The sequence below is a fragment of the Saimiri boliviensis genome, chromosome 20 (assembly GCF_048565385.1).
Source record: "Saimiri boliviensis isolate mSaiBol1 chromosome 20, mSaiBol1.pri, whole genome shotgun sequence".
NCBI lineage: Eukaryota > Metazoa > Chordata > Mammalia > Primates > Cebidae > Saimiri > Saimiri boliviensis.
Genome location: NC_133468.1, coordinates 23014045 through 23039430, shown reverse-complemented (window position 1 = coordinate 23039430; position 25386 = coordinate 23014045). Strand labels below are relative to the sequence as shown.

The 25386-nt window shown below is 39.8% G+C and overlaps 1 protein-coding gene across 7 annotated transcripts in view; it reads left to right on the top strand.

Moving 5' to 3' along the window:
* The window catches only part of UBLCP1 (ubiquitin like domain containing CTD phosphatase 1), a 261529-nt gene that overhangs the window by 168713 nt on the left and 67430 nt on the right, over positions 1-25386 (top strand). For all 7 annotated transcript variants that reach the window (XM_074390300.1, XM_074390299.1, XM_074390298.1 and 4 more), the window contains one exon: positions 19543-19683. The gene's annotated coding sequence lies outside the window, so the exon portion shown is untranslated. The remainder of the gene's footprint in view (positions 1-19542; positions 19684-25386) is intronic.

Here is a 25386-nt window from a genome sequence, read left to right as displayed (position 1 = left end):
TTACCCTATATCCAGACAGGTAGAATCTCAACCTGCCACTGAAGAAAAGGAAAAAGAGGGCTTAAACTAGCCTTAGATATTAGCCCAGATAGTCACTTGTCATTAGGGTTTTTTCTTGAGTAAGTCCTCTATCCTGGGTATTGTTGCCAGTGTAGAAAGAATTCAAAACACAACTCTGAGTTTATGTTCTGGTTGTAGAGGCAACTAGAGAGTTGGAAAAAAGTAGAGATCTCTTGCCTTCTAGCCTCTTCGTATATTCTTTCCTCTCTCTGAAACATAATTTATCATCACATCTCTCCTATCTTAGCCTGGTGAACTCATATTCACCTTATTACATCAGCTTAATTGCTTCCGTGACCTCCAATTTTAGGTAACCTGCTTCTGCTGAATGCTTTCATAATCTCCATCATAATAGCAATATTATGTTGAAGTGTCTCAGTCTTTTGTCAGTCTTACCCACTTTATGGTAAGTTCTATGAGGGCAAAGACTATGTCTGTATTTTTCATGACTGTATCTCCTATTCATAGTGCCTGATGCAGTGTAGGCAGTCAGAGTGTACCTGTTGAATGAGGGAGTGAATGAAGGAATGAGAATAAGTGAATGAAGGAGTGAATGAGTGAATGAAGGAATGTGTTTCACTTAGAACTCTTCCTGTTGTAAGTGACAGATATAACCTTGTTTAATTATAAAAGAAATTTATAAATGTCATAACTGAAAAGCCCAAAGGTTGGTCTGATTTCAGTGGTGATTCGATTTAGGGGACTCAAATGATGGCACTAATATTTTGTCAGATCTGCCTTTTCCAGTGTGGGCTTCACTTCCAGGCTTCCCATGGTATTCTTGGCACTTCCAGAGTCTCATCTTTCCAATTCACATACAAAGGCAAAGAACATAAGCCTCTCTTATGTGCTGTGTGTGTGTAAACTGCTTAGAATAGTGCCTGATATAGTGCCTGTAAAGGCTCAAGAAATGTTAGCATTTATTGATACTGTTCCTATTTTCATTGTTGTTATCATTATGATATTACTCTATATCTAGATAGGCAAAATCTCAACCTGCCACTAAAGAAAAGGAAAATGAGGGCTTAAACTAGCCTTAGATACTAGCATAGGTAGTCACTGGTCAACAGTGACTTCTACCAGTTCTACCAATATCTGACTCCCACTGAGTCACATGGCCATCACTGAAAGAGTCACTGTGGCCAAAGCTGGACTTGAAGTGGGATTTTTCTCCACTGAGTACATGTACAGTAACCTTACATGTGACCTGAGAATGTGGGATATAGTGACTCCCAGGGGTAAATTTGGGATATCATAATTAGAAGTGGGGTAAATAAATGCCAGACCACAAAACAACAGATGTTCACTACAGAATGAATGACTGAATCATATAGGACCATGTGATAAAATCAGATGTAGATAAGAAAGTGCTATAGAATTTGTGGAAGGACAGAAAAATGCACCCCCGTCAACAAGATGTTCACATCAGAATCCCTAGAACTTGTTAATATGTTACCTTACATGGAAAAGAGAAATTTAGGTTGCAGATGGAATTAAGGCTGCTGATCTACTGATCTTAAAATAAGGAGGTTATCTGGGATTATTTGGATGGGCCCACTGTAATCACAAGGGTCGTTAAAAGGGAGAAACAGAGGTACAAGAGGAGGGCGGAGTTCTGCCATGTGAGAACTCAACCTTCTGTTGCTGGCCTTGAAGATGGAGAAAGGGACCATGAACTAAGACATTCAGGTAGACTCTCACAGGTAGAAAAGGCAAGGAAATGGATTTTTTCCTACCGCCTCCAGAAAGAAACACAGCCCTGTCAATACCTTGAGTTTAGCCCAGTGAGACTCATGTTGGACTTCTAGCCTAGAGAATTGTAAGATAATATATTTGTGTTGTTTCAAACCACTAAGTTTGTGGTAATTGGTTATAGCATTCAAAAACTAATGGAGTTTAAACAAAATAACAGACTGTCCTTATAGAATAACAAATAAATGAACAAATTAATGATATAGGAGCATGTAATAAAATCAAGGATAGAAAGAAAAATGCTATGGAGTTCCAAAGAGGGAGAGCTTCTTGTTGGTGTAGTTAAGAAAGGGTTCTCAGAGAAGGCAGGGTGGTAGCTATAGTATTTTATGAGCTTCACACAAAAAAGAAGGGATTTGGGGCTGAGAAAAGTGGAATGTTCAAAGGCACGAATGAATCAACACATTGGGAACTTCACTGAAATTGCAGTTTGTGGTTGGAGAACGGTATGAGATGAGGTTGGGTAGATAAGAAAGGAGGTCTGATGGAGCGTCTGCAAATCTGGGAGGAGATGTTTCCATTTGCTCCAGCTAGTCATGAATAGGCAGTGTGGGTTTGGAGCAGAAGCCTATCATGATGACAGAGGTGCCCAGGATGAACTGGGGACAAAGGAGACCAGAGAAAAGCCAGGCTGGCAGTGTGGAAGTGCTCAGCAGGGTAGCCTGTCGGCAGGATCCATAGCTGACTCTGCATTTGAGTAGAAATGGGAGTGGAAATAACAAAGAAAGCAGAGAATCCTGGAAGGCAGGGAACCTTCACTTGGGGCTCATGGGTCCTCTCTTCCGTTTATGACTTCAGGGAGTCAAGGAAACTCCTAAGATTAGATGCACAATTAGGGATTTTGTGAGTTTTTCATCCTTTATCAGATTCTCAAAGGTCTTTATGACTCAAGACAGGTAAAAGTCATTGATGTAAGTTTAAAAAATATGCTTTATTGAAGAACAATTTGCATGTAGAAAAGTGCACATGTCATAAATTTACAGCTTGATGGACTTGCATAAGCTGAATACCCCAACCAGCACCCAGATAAAAAATCAGAACCCTACCAGCACACCAGTAGTTCCCTCTCAAGCCCTTCCTACTCCCATTCCCTGCCCTCTTCCTGCCACAGTAGCCCCTACTTTAATTGCTAACTCAGCTGTAAGGTATTAAGCCAGGGCCGTATCATGTTCAGCCTCCTAGGAACTGGACCAACATTATTAAAAGCTACTGTAGGCCAGAAAACCACATGCTGTGGATTTCCTCCAGCGGATTTCAGATAGAATTGGATGAGAAAGCCACTGTAGTGCTTTGCAATCATCCCCACCTCGTTTTGGCACTGGGCATGACTGCTCCAAGCAGTTTCCTTCCCTGGGTTTCTAACCCTCTGACATGCAGTCAAAGCTGTGCTTCACCCAAGGGCCTCAAATCTCTGTGCTTCACTCCATTTGCTGCATTAGTCACCGTAATCCTGGGAGCTGGGCCACAGAAAGAACAAAATCTAATTTGGGCATTTCATTTTATGAGCTGATCATTATTTGGTTTCCTTTTCCAGTTCAGAATCAAGGGCCAAGAACACAGGCTCTTAAGTACATAGTTACCGTGGTGTGTTTTTATGCTTCAGCAAGTGGCTAAAACAGATTGAGGGTAAGAGGATTAGACAGCAAATGGCACCTTCTAAATATGAATAGCAAGTCATCCTGCGAGAGGGATACAGTGCATTCCAGCAGACCCGAGGCTGGAGGGGACATGGGTGGGCTATAATAGGATTCAGAACTGATCTCTTTGCCTTTTCAAACAATAGTCAAATGAGTAACAATAACTGGATTACAGATTCGGTTTCTGCCTAAACACATGACAGCAGAGAACCCAAAACAAAAGAAATGAGGTGAAGGTTTTGTGGCCTCAACAAGAATAAGGGATTCTCAGGGGAAGTAGATCAATGCAAGAAAAGAATTCCACAGCTACTGCCCTTTGGGTGTCCCCAGTGGAGTGGTGGCTGGGTCTTTCTGGTCAGTATTTCTCTCTTAAGTCAAAGAATAGCCAAAGGCTCCCCCGGTGTAGTCAAAGACTGAGCATGGCTTCTAACTTAAAATGTAGTTAGCAAGTAAAATAACAGGAAAAATAAAACACTGAAAAAACAAAGACAATGCGATGATAAGAAGAAAGTTTCAAATAAGTCAGTATTTTCTTCAGAGATAAAAAATTATATCTATGAAACAAGAAGATGGTATAAAAAAGGAACGAGCTTTTCTCCCAACTTTGTTGAAGTGCAATTGGCAAAGAAAAATTATATATATTTAAGGTGTACAATTCTCTCTTCCTCCTCCTTCCATTAGACTTGTACACATGGTTTTCAACTTACAATGGTACAACTGACAACTTTTCAACTTTATGATGGCATGAAAGTGATACATATTCAGTATAAACCATACTTCAATCCATAAACCAACCATAATCATTCTGTTTTATACTCTCAGTACAATTTTTAATAAATGAAATAAGATATTCAGCACTTTATTATAAAATAGGCTTTTTGTTAGATAATTTTGTCCAGCTTTAGGTTACTGTAAGTGTTTTAAGCATGTTTAAGATAGATTAGGCTGAGTTATGATGTTAAGTAGGTCAGGTGTATTAAATGCATTTTTGACTTATGATATTGTCAACTTTTGATGAGTTTATTGAGACATAACCCCATTCTAAGTCAAGGAGCATCTGTATTAATTCTCTTAATGGCATCCCGCAAATTCTGTAGGCTGTCTTTTCTCTTTCTCATTCTTTTTTCTTTAGTGACAGGATAATTTGAAATGACTTGTCTTTGAGTTCATAGATTCTTCATTTTCTGCTAGATTGAGTCTGCTGTTGAAGACCTCTGTTGCATTTTAACTTCATTATATTCCTCAGCTCCAGAATTTCTTTCTTTTTTTAAATAATTTCTGACTTTTTGGAGAGTCTGTTATTTTGTTCATGTGTTGTTTATCTGATAATGTTGAGTCATCTATCTCAACAAAGAGAAGAGTTATTCTCTTCTAGCTCAGTGACCTTCCTTAAAACAATTATTTCAAATTCTTTGTCAGGGAATTCATAGATCTCCATTCTTTTGGGAGTGGTTACTGAAAAACTGTTCCTTTGTGTCATGGTTCTTTGTTAGTGTCACAATTATTTTCTGTGTTCCTTGAAGTGTTATCTTGCTGTCTTTGCATTTGATGAAGCAATTAACTCCTCTAGTCTTTACTGACCAGCTTCAAGAGAGAAACACCTTCACCAGTCAGTCTGACTAGTGAAGATTCTGAGGCTCTCTCTGAACTTTTATATGAAGATGTCTCCTCCCCACCTCTTATTCTGTCTTGGGGGATGAATTATTAAGATTAATTGCCATCTCTTGGTCCTACAGAGCCAAACCAGGTGCTGAGATCCTCTCATTTGTTTTCCCAGAATTGTGCCCTGAAATACTCAGCTTTGCATACTTTTTTTTCCAATCCTGCCAAGTCAGGCTGTCTGTCTGCACATACTTGTAAACCTCCTGCTGGGATGCACACTTTCAGTCCATGAGGCCACAAGTGGGAAGCTGGCATGGGGTAGGGGAGATATGTGAGGCATGCATAACATTGTAGAAGGCTGTGGGTCAGCTGGGGAGTCTGCAGGTGAGTTGTCTCAAGTAGTTTTGGGCAAGCTTCCTGATGAAGTTCATGAAGCAGTTAATAAAAACTGCAACCCTTTGATGAATATGGAGTCTTGGTTGCTATGAGTCTCTTCTCTTCTCTATTTGCAATTTCTCCCAACTGCTTAGCTCTGCTATTCACCATGGTACTTTCTTTGAGTGGCAAAAGAAAGGTGTAGCCCTCTCGAGCAGCATTCCACATGACTGGGGAAGCCAGGTGCTCACTTCCTCTCATGGGAGAAATCATGGGCTAAGAGATTCTCTCTTTTTACTCAGCTGTACTGCCCTAGGGGAGGAGTGACATGGGTATAGTGAACTTTTTCTTCTTAAACTCTTTAATGTACTTTTCTCATATTTTTTCCCAACACTGTGCTGGAACTTTTCTGCTGGATTCTCAGACTCTCACAAAGTTAGTATGATCCATGAGTGGTTGTCAAAAGTGATGCTCCATGGGGGAGATAATGGTATAAAACTTCTATTTCACCATTTTGCTGATGTTACTCCTCATACTGAACGTCTTGACAGTTAAAAATATGGTAACAGGAATAGAAGTCACAATAAAAGATCTGTGTGATAAAGTAGAGGAAATCCTGAATGTAAATAGAAAACAGGAGAGAAAAGCTAGAAGACAGAGAGAAAACAGAGGAGATTTATGTAGGAGATCCAACATTTACTTAATAAAAATTCTAAAAAGGGAAAAAAACTAAATAAAAAATAATACCTAAGAAATAATAAACATATTCAACAACAGAAGGACATGAGTTTCTAGCTGGAAAGCATCAACCAAACTGTTCAAAACAGTGACATTAAAAGGGCCCTCACAAAGCATAATATTGTTACATTCCCGAATGCCAGAAACAGAGATTTTAAAGCTTTCAGAGAGAAGAAATAGGTCATGTACAGAAAAGAGAAATCAGAATGGCATGAGGCTTTTAAACAGCTACATTGGAAGCTAGAAGTCAATGAAGAAGTGCCCTTATATTACTGAAGGAAAATGATTTCCACTGTAGAATTGCTTTTCTAGACAAACTACAAATCAAATGTGAGGATTAAAAGACACTTTCCAATATGTAAAGTTTTAAAAATTTTACATCTCATGGTCTCTTCTCGGTTTGTGTTCGACCATATTGAGAGAATAAAACAACAAACAGAAAATCATGGGATACTGGAAGTGGGGGATCCAATACAGCAGAGAGCTGAAGGGAATTCCCAGGCTGATGGAGAAAGATGTCCCACAATGACAGATGTTTGACAGGTCTAGAAACCCAGTGCAGGTTGAAAGGAAAACGTGGAAGGCTCCATGGTGGATGTTCCTAAGAAGAGTGGAACTCGATGGGTGTGGTGGCTCATTCCTGTAACCTCAGCACTTTGGGAGGCTGAGGCAGGCAGATCATGAGGTCAGGAGTTCAAGACTAGCCTGGCCAGCATGGTAAAATCCCATCTCTACTAAAAGTACAAAAAATTATCCAGGCATGATAGCATGTGCCTGTAGTCCCAGTTACTTGGGAGGCTGAGGTAGAAGAATTGCTTGAACTCAGGAGGTGGAGGTTACAGTGAGCCACAATTGTGCCACTGCACTCTAGCCTGGATAACAGAGCAAGACTCCATCTCAAAAAAACAAAAAAAGAAAGAAAAAAAAAAAGAAAAGTGGAACTGAGAGACTGCTAGTGGATTCAGGTATATTGAGAGAAATTCTTAGGGCTCCATAGGAGAGTTGGGGGATAAATTAGTGACGGGCACATAGAAAACTAAGCAAAAAACAGTGTTAATCCCAACAACAGCAAAAACAAAGAAAGATAATTCCAGAAAAAAACCACAAAGTTGTACAAGAAAGAAAACAAAGTCATAGTATGGTCACTTCATAGTTTTAGTATTGTATAGTACATAGTTACAGTATTGGAAATGATGATGTTGAAAATTTAGTTATAGTGTTAGAAATGCTAGTATCAGAAATTTAAGTATTTTAAAAAGTACTTAACAAAAGCATGATATAAATGTGTTAGGAGGACAGAGAGAGAGGAAGGGTATGTAGGCAGGGGACCTGTGTGGGAATATTAAGGTCAGAGGGGAAAGTCAGTGGATAAGATATAAAATGCAAAAATCAGAACATACTGGTTTACAAACATTATTTTTATATATGGAAGGAAATAACCAAAATAAACATCCCAAAGCTAAAAGTGATTGGCCCTAGAGAGAAAATAAGGGTTACAAAGAGAGATAACAAGAAATCTTGTTTTTCCAGTATAGACCTTGTGGAACTATTTGATTTTTTAAAGGGTGTGTTTTATACAAATTACTGTGATAAATTTAAACAAATTTAACAAAGGGAAATAAAAGCATCTTCTCATCTCACTGTCTGCATATTAATTGTAAATGGTGAATATTCTTTTGGACTTTGTTTTCTATGTAGTATAACAAATATAATTTTTAATTTCCCATGATTAAATAGTACTATGCAAACTGTGTTTCATTTCTTTTTCATTTGCATGTTGCGTATTTTTTACACCTTGGAGAGGGTAATAGTAATACTTTTTAACAAATTATGTGTTACTAGTCACAACTGCAACTTTTTGCATTGGAGACACAGCAGTACCTATAAGTAGAAGAATAATTAGGGGCTCCATTCCTTTGGGCCTTCCCTTCAGCTTGCTCAACATTGGGTATCATTTGTTCAAACTCCTACTCAGGTGTTTATCAATGAGGGTTTAATAAAATATGACTTCTTGGCTGGGGGCAGTGACTCACGCTTGTAATCCCAGCACTTTGGGAGACCAAGGTGGGTGGATCACAAAGTCAAGACGTTGAGACCATCCTGGCCAACATGGTGAAACCCTGTCTCTACTAAAAATGCAGAAATTAGCCGGGCGTGGTGGTGTGTTCCTGTAGTTCCAGCTACTCATGAGGCTGAGGCAGGAGAATCGCTTCAACCTGGGAGGCAAAGTTTGCAGTGAGCTGAGATGGTGCCATTGGACTCCAGCTTGGCAATAGAGTGGGAATCTACCTCAATAAATAAATAAATAAATAAATAAATAAATAAATAAAATAAAGCATGACTTCTCTTTTGGTTTTTTTTGGAGATGGAGTCTCACTCTGTTACCCAAGCTGGAGTGCAAAGGCGCGATCTTGGCCCACTGTAAACTCCACCTCCCAGATTAAAGTGATTCTCCTGCCTCAGCCTTCCAAGTTGCTGGGATACAGGCATGTTCCACCATGCTCAGCTAATTTTTGTATTTTTAATAGAGATGGGGTTTCACCATGTTGGCCAGGCTGGTCTTGAACTGCTGACCTCAGGTGCACCGCCTGCCTTAACCTCCCAAAGTACTAGGATTACAGGTGTGAACCACTGCATTTGGCCTTAAATATGACTTCTCCCAGAGATATTTATGACTTAATAGATAACTCCTGAAGATTAAAGGACCTTATAACTTTAAGAATGAGGTACTAATAAGGAAATTCCAGGTACTTTCATAGAAAGCAGAAGAAATTGTTTTTGGGTAGAGGATATCCATCGATATCCTCCCTCTATATATGTATATCTATATATATAGATATAAAATTTATATGTGAAATATATAATGTATACACATACATTATATAAAAAATATGTAAATTATATGTATAGTTCATATATAAAATTATATATTATAAAATTATATATATTATATATAACAATTTATATATATGCATTTTTTTTCTAACCCTGCTTCCTATGTGAGAAGGAAAACTTTCTGTTGTGAGTTACCGGCCCCCCACTATGAAAATTCTTCCTCTATCCCTGCAACTCCAGACAACTAGGGCATGGGCACCTGCTCCAGTCTTGACACCCTCTTCCCAGGGCTTTGATCTTGAGAGAGTAACACAGAAATGGACAGAGGCTCATGTTTTGTGGTGGTATGCCAGGTTAGAAGTTGAATCCCACTCTTCCTCCCCTTTTCCTTATCTGGTGTCCATGCTGTCATCCATTGCTGTCTGTTCTTGCTACTCCCTCTGTGGCCTTGGGGGTGGGTCTCTGCCCTCCTAGATAAGTCTATCTTAGGGCTGAGCAGAAACCTAGCTTTTCCATTTCCACAGTGCCAAGGTGCCTGGCTGCAGTGTCTAAGGAGAAAGTAGCAGTGACTGGAGACAATGGAATAGGAACACACAGAGAACAATACTGAACAGGATAGAACTGCCTTTGGGCCTAGGGAAGATCCATCTTGCTTATGACTTGCCTTTATATAACTGGAAGCAGCAACTATGCCTTCAACCCTCCCCTCTCCTGGAAGTTCTCTAGTCATCTTGCTTATTAATTTCAAACCCCAAACAGAGCAAGAAGTGTTTCCCCTCATACCTGTGTAAGGACTGACCTCTTTTTAGGATGACCAGTAGTGAGAACACCATTTCTCTTCAGGGGAGACCCCACCCTCTTCACAGAGCTTTGGTCTGACTCTGTGGCTCAGAGAAGACTATCACAAAGGAGTTTTAGATGGGTACCTTTCCTCAATCCTGGGGGATTGAGTCTTATGACCACTTTGCCACCCTAACAAGAAAGGATGCAATTAACTGTGCTGCCAGTGATGAGCAGTTGGTAGTCTGTCACTCAATGCTTGCACCTACCTATCTGATGAAGGATCAATATGCATGCTCAGTATCTAGATGGGAATCATAGTTCTAATAGCCAAATGAGTACCCGTTATTCACATGAAAAAGTTCTGGCTGAAGCTGGAGTGGAATACATAGCTTAGATCGAAGGCCAATAAGACCTTTCCTTCTCATCCTCAATCTAAATCCTGGTACCTCCATGCTCAGAAATGTCAACAGGTAGTGAGGGACAAGGAAGAGATCCTGTATTCATTTGCCCACCAGTGATGTGGCAAGGATGGCTGGCTTGCCCCAACCGTTCACCTGTGGATGGGCCACGAGAGCCAGCAGGAGTAACACTACTCGTGGTAGAATAAAATGTCAAAGGATGATCTGTTAGATTAGCTTTTCTTCTTTCCTCTTCCCTCTCTGTGGAGGAGTGGGTAAGAGGGGAGGGATAGAAGGATGTATATCCTTCCGGGAAAAGAAGGAAGAAAGCCTTCCCTGCAACATCTAACAGAGTGTCTGGAACATGGTGGCTACTTAGTAAATCCTTGTTAATGAGGAGCAGCAAATGATCAGATTCTAACAAGAGGCACAAAAAGAAAAGGAACTCAGAGAAGGCTTCTTGGAGGAGAGGGCACTTTAGAGTCATCTCCTCCATACTTCTTCGGCCTATCTGCATCTGGGGCACAGCTCATGTGAGCTTCAGTAATTAAAATGTTTTCCTAGATAGCTAATTCACTCTAAGTGATATGATCATGAAGTATTACTACCTGTCATTACTTTGGTTGGGTGTTCAATAGAACTTTTGGATCAATTAGTAGCAGTCATTGAAGTTGAATACAAATAATGTTATGATCTGGGATCTGGAAGTTCTTAAATTTTATTCTGCTAGAATTATCTCATAAAACTCAGGCTTTCTGAAAAATTATTGACAAAAGGAAAATAAATCTCCGTAAAGCCTCCAGGTACACCTGACTAATAACTGGATCATATCCAAAAATTATATGGAGGCTTTCAACCCACTATTCTTCTCAGTAAGTCACCCCTGCAGCCAGTCCACACTCACACACAGATTTGGATGACAGGTGGCACAATTGAAAGAATGTGGATGACCACAGAGTCCATGGCAGAAAGGAAGAAAGGGATTGAGGTGGGAGCATTGTGTATGCAGGAGTGTACAGGAAACACTTAGGGTATGGTGAGCACGCCCATTTGGCTGACTCGTTAATCTGCTTGTTACTCACTTTGCCTCTCTGTCTAAAGGAGGCATTTCACTAAGGTCCTGAGAAATTGTCTTCCTAAGGAAAGTTATTGATGGAAATTTGTGGGTGTTTGACGAATATTACTAAAATTTGTGTGTAACCAAATTTGTGAACTTCTAACAAATATCCCCCTATAGACCTGTGAGAAACAATATTAGGGTTGACCCACTCAGTTCAGGATTTTTTTTTTCCTGTTAAAAAAGCCAGCATTTCAAGCAGTGAGTAGACCAGCAGGCTGTACCCCAGGCCTTATACATCAATAGACTTGCACCAGGGATCCAAATCTTTCTCAGAGTGGTCATACGACTGTATTAGAGGTCTTCAGAGAAACTGAACTAATAGGAGATGATATAGATATATAGAAAGAGACTTATGAGGACTCAGTTCGGTGGATTATGGAGACTGAGAAGTCTCACTATCTGACACCTGCAACCTGGAGGCCCAGGAAAACCAGTAAGATAGTTCAGTCCAAACCCAAAGGCCTAAGAACCAGAGGAGCCAGTGGTGTAAATCCCAGCCAGAGTCTGCAGCCCTGACAGCCAGGAACACTGATATCTGAGAACAGGAAAAGATGGACATCCCAGCTCAAGCAGAAGGAGTCAATTCACTCATCCCCTGCCTTTTTGTTCTAGTCAGATCCTTAATAGATGGGATCATGCTTATGGATGAGGACAATCTAATTTAGTCAGTCCACTGATCCACATGCTAATCTTCTCCAGAAACACCCTCACAGACACACCTAGAAATAATGTTTTATCAGTTATCTGGGCATCCCTTAGCCTAGTCAGGTTGACTTACACAATTAACCAGTATACCAACCTCACACTTATTTATCTGTGTATTCATTTGCTTGTTTATTTATATTTTTAGAACTTTTTTTTTTTTTGAGGTGGAGTCTGTTGTTCCTCACCTGGAGTACAGGGACACAATCTCAGCTCACTGCAACCTCCGCCTTCTGGGTTCAAGTGATTGTCCTGTCTCAGCCTCCTGAGTAGCTAGGACTGCAGGCGTGCACCACCATGCCCAGGTAATTTTTGTATTTTTAGTAGAGATGGGGTTTCACCATGGTGGCCAGGATGATCTCAATCTCTTGACCTCATGATCTGCCCACTTTGGTCTCTCATAGTGCTGAGATTATAGGTGTGAGCCACCATGCCTAGCCTAGAACTTTTATTTTAGGTTCACGGGTCCATGTGCAGGTTTGTTACATAGGTAAACCTACATCCTGGGAGGTTGTTGTACAAATTATTTCATCACCTAGGTACTAAAACTAGTACCCAATAGTTATTTTTTTCTGATCCTGTCCCTCCTCCCACCCTCCACCTTCTAATAAGCCCCAGTGTCTGCTGGTCCCCTCTCTGTATCCATGTGTTCTCATTATTGAGCTCTCACTTATAAGTGAGAGCATGCAGAATTTGGTTTTCTATCCCCATATTAGTTTGCCAATGATGATGGCCTCCAGCTCCATCCATGTTCCTGCAAAGGACATGATCCCATTCTTTTTTATGGCTGCATAGTATTCCGTGCTACCCTCACACTTTTGTTGTTAGGGCAAGCTCTGGGAGCTTTGGGATAAAGGAGACCCTTAGAATTTTCCCCCTTAATTTAGTCAAATTAGATACAGAGCCTCAAATTGATCAACAGGACTCACCAGCCCCTCCCTCTCCATCTCTATACTCAGGCCTCCTTATCTTGAGTTGTGGATGAGCTTCCACCACATGGCAGAGGGCAAAGGCAGCATCAGCTCCAAGCTCATATCAACCAAGCCTAGCAACCTTGGAAGAAAAACGATTCCCCCAATCCATTTCAGAAGAATTAGAAATGTGGAAGAGACTATGATTATTACGGCTTGGGTCACTCACCTATCCTGTGAACTAATCACTTTAGTCAGGGGCTTAAGAATAGGCCATGCACTAATTCTTTCAGAATGGAATTGGCAAGTCCCACCAAACTCACATGGGAAGCATAACAAGAGGGCAGTGATCTCATGAATAGAGGTGTGTGTGTGGAGCAAGGCTGTTACTGAAAGAACCAGAGGAGAGAAATACCAATAATACCAAGTAGCAGATGTACCCAAACTGGGAAAGCCCAAAAAGAGAGCAATGAGACTTGGAGTGAAAACTAAGACACAGAACTTGGAGAAACTCCCAAGTAGAAGGCAATACCTTCAAAAGATTTTAGGGTGCTGGAGGCTTTAATTGTGTATGGGGTAGGAAGCTGTTAATGGCATTGGCCAGGCTTTGACAATGCTGGAAAAGTGACTTCAAGAGCCAGTCACACTTCTTCCTATATAAAGGTCAGTGGATTCTTCCTGGTTAGAAGAACAAGTATACTGATCTGTGGTGGCATCGTGGTTTCCTTTTTTCTAACTTAGGAATAAAGATGTCAGGTTTTCTTTCCCACTGTAATGGGGAGTTTCTTTCCCATGACTGAAGATCACTGAACTGGTAGGAAGATTGCCAGGTTAGCCAAAGGAAATCTGCCACTTTTGTTTCAGTCCTGGAGATACTCATTGCCTCTAGAAAGGTCGTCTGCATCGTGATGTGGTGAGCTCTGAGGAGACACCATGGGCCAGGGGTGGCAGTGAATCTTTAGAAACCCAAAAGCGAGCAGGGGAACCGCAGGTAAGTTTGGATCGATTGAAAGGATAATCTTCTGAGCTCCTAGGAAAGGGAGGTAAGTGAAAGTGTCATTTTCTCCTGACATAGATCCAAGATAAAATTTTGGTGTGGTGATACAGATCAAGCTCATTCATTGGTTTGGTGTTGGTTACTGAGGTTGCATGATAGAGACTGCTTGGGCTATTGTGTTAAGAAGAATTCTGAAGCGGTATCAGGCTCAGCCAGGAGCAGTGCTGTCAATGACAAAGCAAAACCTGCCAGTGTCATAGAAATGGAACATGGTAGTATGTATCTATTATATTTGGCTTCCCCAGGGAAACTATTTCCTGAGGATTTCTCCCAGGAAACTATTACAAAGGAAGAAAAAAATGCTATATGCCACAAAGGTGTTCTCCTCGGGATTATTTATGACACCAGCAGTTTGTTCTACGGAAGGAGAATGGTCACTTGTGAGAATTAAATTGTTGATCATGAAGACCATTTGGAAACATGGGAAAAAGTGAGACATAATAAAGTTGAGTAAAAAGAAAACATTTATATACATAATACATGCAATAAGGTAAAAATGACATAACACACACACACACACACACACACACACACACACACACACACATTTTGTGCATCTAAGGCTCATTTATTTCATGTTCACTTGTGTTTGAAACCCAGCTCCTATCACACAGTAGGTACACAATAAATATTTTTTTTACTATTTTGTTGCTAGCTTTACATTTTTTTTTTTTGCAATAAAAGTAGTTTTCCCAAAAGGAATAAAAACCAAAACAAAAAACTTAAGCCTCCAAAAGTTAATGTGTTGGTTTTTCTTCTCAGAAATGACGATTTGTGGGAGGCGAAGGCGGGTAGCTCACAAGGTCAAGAGATCGAGACTATCCTGGCCAACATGTTGAAACCCTGTCTCTACTAAAAATACAAAAAAACTTAGCTGGGCATGGTGGCACACCCCTCTAGTCCCAGCTACTCAGGAGTCTGAGGCAGAATAGCTTGGACCCAAGAGGTGGAGGTTGCAGTGAGCTGAGATCAAGCCACTGTACTCCAGCCTGGAGACTGGGCTAGACTTTGTCTCCCAAAAAAAAAAAAAAAATTTGTATTGCTTCTCATCACACCCACTCAGGCTCTTTCTAGGACTTCACTGAACAATGCCTAAGATGCAAGTTCCCTTAAATTCCTACAGGCAGTGGCACTACCAACAAAGACTTCTCTATTCTTCCTTTGCCTTCAGATGCTCAGGCTTGGCCTTCCGATATTCCGAAAGCATCCGTGTTTATTTTCCTACCAGAGATTTTTGATTTGCCCCAAAGAAAGCTTTTTTTCCCCCCATTTTGTGTGGTGTGAGGGATAACTAACTATGAGAATGGTCTAAATGGCATCTCCAAGGCCAGGGGAAAGCTTCTGATGGAATTCAAAATTCAGATCTGAAGCTATGAATACGGTTACTGGGAGTGACTGACAGATTGAGGCCAGGTATCAAATAGACCTCAGATATTGACAGAACCTCTTCTCATTGGAATGACCTCTCACTACGTGAGTAAGTGATCAATTACTATGTACCTTCACTACCTTCAGAAACTCTCCTACTGTTCCCTAATTCCATCTAACAGTATTTTTTCCCCTCCAAAACACACAAAGCACTCATAGCCCTTGACTAGGAAATTAAAGTTTATTTTCAATTTCCTCAGGCAAGGCAAAAGCAACGGTAAATTAACAGTCTGTAGCTTGTCTGGGACTAGAAAAGCATTGAAAATGTAGTGAGGAGTCACAATGTAGGAAAATTGTCCAAAGACAATGCAATATTTAGCTGATGGTAATCTCAGAAGATATACTGGCAGGACAGCAGCAGTTGGATGAATGGGCAATATCTCTGGGAACAAAGGAAAAGAGGAGAGGGGAGGCAGTTATTGCAGTGATCCAGACCAAGAAAAAGCCATGGTTTATCTGTCTATACCAATCTTAATATACTAGACAACACAATATCTGTCCATTTCACTGGGTCCAAAATAGTCAACTCACTGTCACATGTAATTTACTCATTGTAAAATAATAGTTTTCTGTCTTTATTTCTCACCTGAATATCTTCTGTTCCCAGCCCTTTCTTTTTAATAACATCATTTTTTTCTTACCATAACAATAATTCTTGCATGTATCTATTCTACAAATTTTTATTGAATTTCTACTGTGAGCAGGCAGTATTGGAGGTACAAAGGAAAGAGTGGGCAATAAAAAATGGTCAGGGACACAGGTTAATTAAAGAGATAACTACAGTTCAGTGCTATGATGCAAGGATGTAATAGAGGCTCTCAAAACGCAAAGGAGGGGCCTAACCCACTCTGAGGAAGGCTTTTTGGAGGAGGCAATAGATAAGCTAGTTTTGAAGATAAAATGGCTTAGATGGTGGAAGAAACATCCTATAACACCTGTGATCCCTCTTAGATAAAAAAGCTGAACATATATATGTGTTTTCCTTTAGTATTTTAAATACACACACACACACACACACACACACACACATACACACACACACACACACACACACACACACACACACAGAGATTAGATTTATAGATATAATAATTATCTAAATGTACATAGATTTATGAAACTGTGATCTATATAGCATTCAATGTTGTTTTCTTCCATGTCTTTAAATATGTGTTGAAAACATGGATTTTGATAGATTAATAATATTATATTTAATAGATGTTTCATAATATATTTGATCATTCTCTGTGTCTGTCAGAGTTTTTGTTTGTAAGCCACAGAAAACAACACTGGCTGTATTAAGCAGAAGATGAATTTACTGGAATCATATTAGGTAGCTCTAGGACCTATGGAAGGCCTGGAAAAATAGGCTAAGAAAAGGGACAGAAATCCAAATAAGCTCAGCAGTGGGACCCCTAGCCAGGGCTGACCACAGAAACAATCTGTCTCTGGAATTTACTTAGGTTTCAATGTTCTAAACAGGGGCATCTTGCTGACCAAGCCTAGGTGATGTGTCCCACTTTACCTCCAAGGGGACAGGCAGTATGAAGGATTGCTCTGTTTGATTGTGTAGTGAGAAGGCCCTGACTCCCATTAAGAGTCCCCAGTGGGGTCTACCTCTCAAACGGGAAAGGCATTAGGATTTGGCTCTAAGGAAAACACCAAGAACATCTTACTACCTCCCCGTTGTTAGATGTTTGGGTTGTTTCCCTTTTCCCCCCTTTGCTATTGTATTATAAAACTATGAAACATATTTTTTCTGCAAAATTATTGAGTACCTCTCTGATGATCTCTTTAAGATAAATTCTCTAGAAATGGAATTTCTGGATGAAAGGGTATGAATTTTTTTTCATCTCTTAGTAATACTGCCAAATTGGTTCTCTGAAAAGCTGCATCAATTCAAGCTCAAGCTCACTCTTGGAGTGGGTATGACGTGCGCATGGTTTCTTACCCATCATTTTTAGAAATCATCACGCACACGCCTTTTTAGGCTGTTCTCAATCATGCAGCCTGTACCTCACTTAAATTATGGTTCTCTGAAGTTGAAACACCTCGTGGCAAAGTGAATAATTAAGTAAATAAGTTGTTTATTGTCTTGTTTATTTGTGATAATTGCTTTTATTTATTTTCTTCCTCATTAATTTGATTAATACAGGGGCTTCTTGCTTCTTCTTTTAATATGCTGTAGAGAAGCAATTTCTTTTTCTATTCTGGAAAGAGCATTTACAAAGCAGCAAATGCATCTGAAATAACAAAAGATTGAGTTCTAGGAGGTGCTCACCTTGCCTCAGCAGGTGACTCTCATGGACACTGTCCAAGGTATCTCTCAGACATCCTGGGAACTGGGGCAGAGCTCATCTCCAGAAGCAGGTCCTTTTAGCAGCCATAGCAGTGATTCAACTCCTATGGCCCTCAAGTTGGGATGAACACAAAACCCAAAGAGGTGATGATATTTCGTGACTTTTCTATTAATGTAGAGGAACATCTTTCTAGCAACAAATTGAAAGGCATGAAAAATATTAGGGCCTGGGCTTCCGTCAAGAGAGTCCTAACGATGCCCAAGAAGGACCACTTGATAAGGAATCAAGCACAGGGGATTTTGGGGGCAGTGAAACATCATATGGCAATTGAAGTATCATATTATATGTGATACTGTAATGATAGATATGTAACATCACACATTTGATAATACTCGTAGACCTATATCGCACAGAATGAACTCTAATGTAAACTGTAAGCTGAATAATAATGTATCAATATTGGTTCATTATAACAAATGCACCACACTCATGCAAGATGTTAATAATAGGGAACATGTGTTGGGGTAGGGGACTGTATATGAGAACTTTCTACTATCTGCTCAATTTTTCTGAAAATGGAAAACTGTTCTAAAAAATAAAGCCTATTAACTAAAAAACATTTCAGAAATACACAGAGAGAAATACAGTATATTCAAAAAGCAGCACTTGACTAGGAGTCTGAACCCTGGAATACCAGTCCTACTTTGTCATTCACTAGCTGTGTGGCTTTGGAGAAGTCACTTCACTTCTCTGGATTTTACCATAGGGTTGGACCATATGATCTTTAAAATGATTCCCCCTTCTGATAACATGAGATCTCAGGATTACTTACTTTCGATTTTTCACCCTTGTCCAGACTTTGAATGTCAGTAGTAATCAAAGCAGGCCTTTCTCTTTGCTGTCTGGCAAGAAATAATGGAATGAATAAAACACAAGTCTTTTCCCCTTTCCCGGGGGCTCAGAAACCTCTCTAGAGCTAGCAAGACCTATATAAAAGTCAGGCGTAAGACAAATAAGGCAAGCTGATGTTTTTCCAGAGAAAGCCACGTTTTTTCCTCTTTGTGTAATTTGATTTTAATGTTCTGCCCTTTTTAAGTTCTCTCCCACTGTAGACGTTTACACAATGGGTTATGACCATATAGTTTTATTGTTGGTCATTAACCATGGGTTAACCTTTTAAATGGACTTATGTGGCTTGCTAAGTATGCAATTCATGACAACTAGAGATAAGTCTTGATTTTGGATCATGGGTATGAACCATCTCTGGGCGTCTGTGCTTGGCAGGTAGCCAGCTTGATGCGGAGCTCTGATTGGTTGGATGCTCTTGGGACCATGCGACCTCAGGTCCAGGCAGTGGTGCACGTTCATGGGCTGGTGGGTTGAGGTAATTGCACTGGTCTTGAAGGAATGTCGATCTCATTGGAAAGTGTATATAGCAGAGAATAATTTTCAATTTTCCCTAAGTAAATATCTGGCAAAGCCTAGAATTGGATCATGTCCAGTTCTGCAGATAAAATGCCCCCAAACACATTTCTCCTGAAGAAAGGCTGAAAATATATGCACATTTTTATTTTTCTAATTTAAGCAAATCTCATTAATGTGAATAATGCAGAATAATGTACAATGATGTAGTGGTTTATATCCTCATGCTAGTATAGAAGGGAGTCCATTATGGTCCAACAGAAGGTTAGCACTTACTGAAACTCTTTCTATTTGAGGTCTTTACACATGTAAGCTCCTACTTAGTCCAGGAATAGCAAATATAGAGCAGCACTTGTGCCTCAACTCTTTCTCCTAAGCTCAAAGAAGACATTGCTAATGTAAAATGACATTCCTTCCTGCAGAGATGGCCAGTAGAAGTCGAAGGAGGCTTTCAAGAAGGATCTAATGAAGGCTTGTAAGAAGAACCTCCCTACCAATGAAGTCAACAAGCCTATTTTCATGGGAAGGCACCTTTCCTGGAGAAGAAATCTTGCTTCTTGGAGGTAACTGCCTTTAGGCTCATGGATTAATGTACCAGGATGTTAAATTGACTTTTGTTGTATTCTTAGAGCCTTAGACCCCAGAACAGAGGTCAGTGATTGTTAAGTACCCACCCTTTCTGGAAAACATAGATCCTAGACATAGAAAACATAGATCTCTCCCAAGGATATTGTGAGGTTACTGAGAGAGAACAAAATGGTCCCTCGTGTCCATCATTCATATCCATCCTGTATAAGAGAAATAAGACCAGACCTTTTAAAAGATAGGATTAAATGAAGGGATGTTTTAGGAGTGAGTAATTCCCCGTAACCACCTCTACTACTTCCAGGCAAGTAAAAGAGCTGCAAGAGTAAATGGTGGAGGTATTTGGGATACATTCCTTTGCCTAGAAGACTCTGAAAGCTGGAGGCTGTCTGAAAATGGCAGTGATAGTTGAGTTAGGAGAGAGGGTGGCAGTAGAAGCAACAGGACTTACATCATTTGTAGGGCAAGATAAATGGGTTTTCCCATGGGCTGAGTAGGCACAGTGGCAGGCAGTCAGGCTCAGCCTCTCTGAAACGGCTGAACTCCAGAGGGCTGCCTGTCTGTTTCTTTTACCCAAATGTCAGTTCAAATGGTACATCCTCAGAGATGTCTCCCCTGACCACCTAAGCTAATAAAGTGTTCCCTGAAGTCACACAGTATTACACCACCTGGTTTATTTCCTTGATACCACTTACAATATGAACTTCTGTTTTCCTTTGTTAGTTTATTTGTTGTCTGGCACCTGTCCCAAATTTTGCAGGGAGAATTAGAGGTGGAGAAGTGAGGATTTGGGGAAGGAATCTCAAAGAGGACATTCTTTACAAGATAAAATCATCTTATTAAATTTAAGTTTAATGAGAGCAGGACCTTATTCGTCTTATTCACCACTATTCCAGGTACTTGAAACAGAACGTGGCACATAGTAGCTACTCGATAAAAATGTATAGACTAAGTAAATCTCTGCCAAGCACAAGCCCTAGGAGATAAATAGACATCAGTTGGTTCTGAGAATGGCAATTTTTCCAGTCCATGGCCTTCTTGTAAATGTCTATGTTAAAAGGATGTAGAGGTAGAAACAGGTAGGAATTATAAACTGGAATAAATTTTTATCCTTTTCGAGTTTCTACTGTCTGGATGAGCACGAAGTAAGACTTTAGAGAAATTTTTTCTTTCTCCTTTCCTTCTAGTCTCTCCTTATAATCTGCAAAGTCTGCTGGCCCCTGGAAACTCACATGGGCACTTAGTTGGTTTTGATTGATTGGTTGGCAGTGATGAGCTCTCACCGGTTTTGATATGCCTCCAGGCTTCAGAGAATGTTAAGCCCCTGCCCAGATGTTTGGAGACAATTTGGGAAGGTGGAAATATACAAAGGACATGCATTTGCTAGTGTTATTTATGGCTTTTGTGCACATCCTCCTAAGTAATGTTAAGTTAAAATTATTTACTTTAAGCAAGTTTGTGTCTTCAGTGATTAAGACTCCCAAAAAACAAATGTATGGAAGAAACATGGGTAAACCAGGGTATTTTGAAAGCCATTCATTTCCCATGTTTTTGATTAGAATCACAAATTAAATCTCCACAAACCTAGTCATACAGTGAAGTGAGAAATTACAGCTTTTCCTTTATGTAAGAATTTTTTTTGAAAGCTTGAAATAAAAATAAAAATACATTTAAATAGCACTTTGCTGTTTACCAGCACTTCCACCTATATTATATCATGTGGTTGGAAAAAGATAAATTATTTAGTAAACTTAAAACTGATGAAGTCATAAAGCTGGAGAAACTTCTGGGTGTTCAGTCAGTAAACGGATATCTGAGTTCAGTGTGGAGACAGAATCACCATTGCATGTCTTATTTAGAATTAGGATTATACATCAGGTTGACCTTGAATCATGGATCACATAACAGAAAGTTAGATAAGGCTGCTTTGAGAACTAAAAGGCCCCAAAAGTGCAGTCAGATCCATGTTAAGATTTGTGGAGCCCAGGATAAGATTAATAGAGAGGTCCATTTATATATGTATAAATATTTAAAATGTGTAAATAAAGCCAGAAAACTGTTAAATTAAAATATAGTCCATCCTCCTACCTTGACAAGTAGAACTTCACAACTCTCTGGAAGGCCAGATTTGAACTGCAAATTCTTGGATGCCTCAGATGGATGTTTCTGATAGAATGTGGCAGGGTCAAAAGAGTCTCACTTGGGTCTCACCTCCTTTCCTTTCCATTCCTTTTCAAGCTCCATCTTATACCATAGGGGACTCAAGTGCAGGCAAGTGCATATCCCAACCCCACATCCAATCTCTATCCACACCTCGTCAGGAAGGTGGGCTCTGGGGAAGAGGCCTGCTTGGTCCTCAGAAGTGAACTCAGGGCCATTAAGTTAGGCAGTTCCAGGCTGCTGGGTACTTAGTATGAAGAAGGTGGGTGCAGACTCTGGGTGGACATGTTTCCTTGGGCCCTGGGAGTCCTCAATCCATGAGGAGAGGTATATTTAGAAGAGGAAGCAAACAGCCTTCTCTAAAGTGCAGGAACCTTGGCAGGGCCCCTTGTGCCTGGATCTAAAGGTGGTACTAAATTCAATGATAATTAGTGCTGTGGCCTGAATGTTTGCGTGCCTCCTGAGTTAATGCATTAAAATTCTAACCCCCAAAGTGATGATATTAGGAGGTGAAGTTTTGGGAGGTGATTAGGTGAAGGGAGTAGTGCCCCTTATAAAAGAAGCCTGAGAGGGACCTTCACCCCTTTCCCCAGATTAGGTTATGATAAGAAGACAGCTGTCTATGAACAAAGGAAATGGGCCCTTATCATATGCTAAATCTGCCAGTGGCTTGATCTTGGACTTCTCAGCCTCCAGAACCATGGGAAATAAATTTATGTTTTTCATAAGCCACCTAGTTTCAGGAGTTTTTGTTGTAGCAGCTCAAATAGACAGGACTTGAAATTAAAGTGAGCCTTGTTTGCTTCTCAACTTTCGTCTTAGGTATTCTTTCCTTTAAGTAAAACATTTGTAAATGCTATACTACCTAAAACTGCCCTAACCAAAGACCTATTTTAAATGACACCCAGTTTAATTAAAAAAAAAAAACATATTTGAAAGGGGGGCTACTTGGGATGAAGAATTCAGTGGTTAGGACAAATGAGCCAAAATTTGAAATAGAAAACAGATAAAGCATTCCATCTTTAGTCTAGACAGATGAACTAAAAGAGCTGCAATCACAATAATAATGTCTTTGAAAGTATAACTTCTTGTTTCCAAAATACTTTCACTTATATATGTATTGAGTTCTTATGAAACTAAGCATCAATTCTTAGAAGTTTAAAATTTATATACTCTAAACAAATATAAAAAGGAACACTTGACACTGTGAGGAGTAAATTTATAGACTATTAGCCAAGGAATGGTGGAAATGAGAGGTGGAATGATGTAGAAAGAGAAATCAAAGGCAGTAAACAGGCTTCGGCCTGGGCTAACTCTATCTGATCTTTGGATAGTGGCCACTGAAGTGCTTGACTGAGAAAATCTTAGGTCCTGCCTGACCTCAGTGTTTGGTAATAAATTAGCCATGCCTGTTACAGTCAAAGAAGAGGCCATGATGGCATGTGAGCCATGAATGTGCCACTTCTGGGCTGGCCAACTGCATGTGGCTGACAGTAAGGGCAGCAGGATGCTTGGGGTTATGCTTAATATTTTGAAGTTGTTGGCAAGGAGAAAAATCAATGCAAATTCTTAACAAGAATTCTCATGTTCTTGAATATTTCTTTCTCCAGCAAAAAAAAAAAATTCATTTCAGGTTTCTTTGAAAAAGAAGCTGCTTTCTACTTACTTCCTTATATGGAAAAGAGACGAGATAGATACCTGTTTAGGTGTTAATTTGGGCTAACTGAATGAATAGAAGACCTGGATTCTTTTCTCATCTCTGTCACTAACTAGCTGTGTGACCTTGAGCAAATCCCTTAACCCCTCCAGACCTCTATTTCCTTGTCTCCAAAATAGGGATATTATCTGAGTGATCTCTCAGAGCTTTGTGAGGCTTAAAGGAGTTAATAACAAGACAATCACTTGAAATATAAAACATTACACCATTGTAAACCATTACAATTCCACTGAAAAATGAGCAAATAAGTCTAGGATAGCATTTCCCAAAGTGTGTTTTTGGAACATCAGTTCTATGGGATGTCAACAGGTATTATGCTAAAGCTATCTAACAAACAAACAACAAACAAAAAAGTGTTTTCTGGACAAATAAATTTAGAAAACTCAAGGCTAAACAAGCTTACATAGTTATTTTACCACATAAATTATTAGTCTTTTTAATGTGCATTGTGAATCACTAAAATTAAGAAACTATATGCAGTAGTTCAGACACTTCTTTGGACATAAAACTCTTGTTTTTTCAAAACATTAGTCCTTCAGAACACAGTCCTTTGGAAATTATTAAACAACCTACTCTTCAGGATCTCTTCTGACTTGAAGGCCCTCTGATTCATTCATTTATTCAAAAAATATTTATAGAATCCCTGTTATATGCCAGGCACTGTTCAGTGTAAAAAAAAATACATCAGTGTACAACACAGAGAAACAAATCCTTGCTTTCATGGAGCTTACATTCTAGCAGAATTTGACGTCACTCACTCAAAGTATACTCATGCTTTGACTGCTATCCCTTAACTCAAAGACATAAAATTGTAAAGTAAAATCATTAAAAACAGACACCAGTGGGGAAGGATAGTTTGCAGAGAAAGTAGGGAAGACTGTGTGTCACTCTGGCTGTCTATCCCTCAGCCTGTGAGTTGAGGTTAAACTCTGAACTCAGATCTGAAGAAGTAGATGGCTTCTGCATCAGAGGACACACAATCCCATTTGTTTATTTACTTATTCATTTATTCATTCATGCCACTATTCAGCACATAGTTATAGGCACAATATATGTCATACTCAACCGTGCGTAAGACCCAATTTGAACCCCCAGAGCTGGCTTCCAGGTGGGCAGGCAGATCAGAACGTGGAAGATTGTGCATGTGTGTTGTATGTGCTATGGGGGAAGAGGACAGCATGATATGAGGCACATTGCTGGGGCACTGAACCCTAGACATCAGAGAAGGCATCTTAAAGTGATGTTTAATTTGAATTATCCAGGGGCGACAGGAGTTTGTTTAGGAAACTGACTTAGGGTGAGTTGGGGAAATGGTGAGTAGGAGAAATGCTCTAGTCAGTGGACACAGTATGTACCTAACAAAACTCCCATGGCAAGTTTAAACAGTGAAACTGGCATGAAAGACATATGTATATATTAGTGTTGTGTGTGTGATTCTAAAAGGGTTCTGTTGTTGAAATAAAACTTGAAAATCATTAGTGGTTTCCCAAAGGAAAATTTTGAGACTACTGCCATATTTATAATTCTTAAATTCTACTGCTTACAGAAGCCTTTCTCTCAAAAGTACTTGCATTTTCATGGGGACTTTTGGCAGACAAATTTCTTTTACATCTGAGGTACACATTGCTATTGGCAGATGGTATTCACTGAAATTATTTTGGTGATAAACGATAGAAACCTCAATTCAAGATGATTTTAGCAAAATAGGAAATTAATTATCTTACATGACAAAACAATTCGGAGAACGTTTGATCCAGAGACTCCAAATCTAGTCTCTCTCCATTTCCATCATCTCGCCTTCATC